The following is a 2,877-nucleotide window of genomic DNA, read 5'->3' as shown; positions in this document are numbered from 1 at the left end:
GAGAGATATTATTACCAATATCACTGAAAGCAGAGAATACAGGAAGATTAATTTATCTGTGTTTTATTGATTATACAAAACCTTTCAACTTTGTGAATCATAAACTATATATAACATTGTGAATAATGAGAATTCCAGAATGCTTAATTGCACTCATATGAAACCTGTACATAGATCAAGACACATTCACTTGAACAAGATCATATAATGAGCTTTAAAATCAGGAAAAGTGTGTATCTGGGTTGTGTCTTTTACTATACTTATTAAGTCTGTATGCTGAGCAAATAATCCAAGAAGCTGGACTATATGAAGAAGAATGCAGTATTGATACTGGAAGAAGACTCATCAGCAGCTTATGATAAACAGATGACACTGTCTTGTTTGTTGAAAATGGAGAGGATTTGAAGCACTTACAAATAAAGATCAAAGACAACAGCCTTCAGTGTGGCTTACACCTCAACCTAAAAAAACAAAAACCATCACAATTTGATCAATACGCAAAATCACAATAAATGGAGAAAAGACTGAAGTTGTCAAGAATTGCTTTTTACTTAATCAACAATGAGCACCCATGGAGGCAGCTGTCAAGAAATCAAATGACAGCCGTGCATGCGCAGGTCACCACATTGAGTCCAAGTTGCTGTTTTCTGCACAAAAGTGAGGAGTAACTACCATGTCAGGGTGGGAGTCTTATTAAAAAATGAGGGAGATGAAGAAGAGGAAAAACAAGATGAGGGCACTGAAGCAGGCGGAGAATATAAATATTTGGGAAGAGATAGTCTGATTTTCTTAGTTGATGCTTCCAGGGCCATGTTTGAATCTCAGGATGAATTGACTCCTTTTGACATGAGCATCCAATGCATCCTGAGTGTGTACATCAACAAGATCATAAGCAGCGATTGGGATCTCTTGGCTGTGGTATTCTTTGGTACTGGGAAAGAGAAAAATTCAGTGAATATCAAAAATATTTATATCTTACAGGAGTTGGACAATCCGGGTGCCAAACGAGTGCTGGAACTTGACCAGTTTAAGGGGCAGCAGGGAAAGAAACATTTCCAAGATCTTATTGGCCTTGGAACTGACTATTCACTAAGTGAAGCACTGTGGTTCTGTGCCAACCTCGTTAGTGATGTCCAGTTCAAGTTGAGTCATAAGAGAATCTTATGTTCACCAATGACAATGACACCCATGGCATTGATAGTGCCAAAGCCAGTCGGGCCAGGACCAAAGCCAATGATCTCCATGACACAGGTATCTTCTTGGACTTGATGCACCTGAAGAAGCATGGAGGCCTTGATATATCCTTGTTCTACAGAGATATCATCAGCATAGCAGAGGATGAGGACATAGGGGTCCATTTTGAGGAATTGAGCAAGCTTGAAGACCTGCTGAGGAAAGTTTGCGCCAAGGAGACCAAGAAGCGCACGCTCAGCGGGATGAAGTTCAAGCTCAACAAAGACATAGCACTTGCTATCACCATTTATAATCTGATCCAGAAGGCATTTAAGGCCTCCCCCCGTGAGGCTGTATTGGGAAACAAATGAGTCTGTGAAAACTAAGACCCGGACATTTAATGTAAATGACAGCAGTTTGCTTCCGCCCATGACACCAAGAGGTCTCAGACCTATGGGAGTCATCAGATTGTACTAGAGAAAGAGGAAACGGAACAGCTAAAATGGTTTGATGAACCAAGTTTGAGTCTCATCGGTTTCAAGCTGTTGGTCATGCTGAAGAAGCACCATTACTTGTGGCCTTCACTGTTTGTGTACCCCGAGGAGTCCCTGGCGAGCAGGAGCACAGCCCTGTTCAGTACTCTACTTACCAAATACCTGGAGAAGAAGGTCATGGCAGTGTGCAGATACATACCCCGCAAGAACAGCCCCCCTTACTTTGTGATGTTGGTGCCACAGGAAGAGGAGCTGGATGACCAGAAAATTTAGGTGACCCCCCAGGCTTCCAGCTTACTTCCCTGCCCTATGCCGAAGATAAACGGAATGTTCCCTGTACTGAAAAAGTCCTAGCAAACCCAGAGCAAGTAGACAAGATGAAAACTGTTGCCCAGAAGCTGTGCTTCAAATACAGGAGTGACAGCTTCAAGAACCCAGTGCTGAAACAGTACTTCTGGAACCTGGAGGCCTGGCGTTGGATTTGATAGTGCCTGAACAAGCTGAAGATCTGACGTAGAAGCAATGAATAAAAGACTGGGCACCCTGGTGGATGAGTTTAAGGAGCTGGTCTACCTAACAGATTACAATCCTGAGATGAAAACCACTAAGCGAAAACAAGATGATGAAGGTTCTGGGAGCAAAAGGTCCAAGGTATAGGTATCTGAAGAGGAGTTGAAGGGCCACATCAGCAAGGGCATGCTCGGTAAGGTCACTGTGCCCAGCTGAAGGAAGGTTGCCCCGTGTACAGACTGAAGGGTGGCCTGAAGAAGCAGGAACTGCTGGACACACTCACCAGCCACTTCCAGGGCTGACTGGCTGATCCCCCCAGCCACCCTTCCACACTGCAACCAGTGGCCTGATAGGTTCTCATCCCTGGAAAAATGTTTCTCCTGATCCTGGAGCCATCTGCCTGACAGAGCCCAGGGGCTTTAGCACTAAGATTGTTGCCGTGGAGATAGTGTACTCTTCAACTTTGCTGTGCCTTACTCTGCTATCTGAATAAAGAGCCCTCCTGTGTGCTTAAAAAAAAAAAAAAAAGAAATCAAATGACAAATTGCATTGGAAAAATCTGCAGCAAAATAAAATACCTTGTTAAGTGTTATAAAGTAGATCTGTCACTTTGAAGACTAAGGTGCACCTGAATCAGGCCATGGTATTTTCAGTCCCCTCATATGCATGCATGAACAAGGAAGACCAAAGAAAAATTGAT

At 43.3% G+C, this 2,877-nt stretch overlaps 1 pseudogene; it reads left to right on the top strand.

Annotated features, from left to right (window-relative positions):
• The first annotated feature begins 673 nt into the window (after positions 1-673).
• On the top strand, positions 674-2,479 carry LOC102812967 (annotated as a pseudogene).
• The last annotated feature ends 398 nt before the right edge of the window (positions 2,480-2,877 follow it).

The sequence above is a fragment of the Chrysochloris asiatica genome, unplaced genomic scaffold, assembly GCF_000296735.1.
Source record: "Chrysochloris asiatica unplaced genomic scaffold, ChrAsi1.0 scaffold00012, whole genome shotgun sequence".
NCBI lineage: Eukaryota > Metazoa > Chordata > Mammalia > Afrosoricida > Chrysochloridae > Chrysochloris > Chrysochloris asiatica.
Note: the sequence above shows the minus strand (reverse complement) of the source record. Positions and strands in the feature narration are given on the sequence as shown.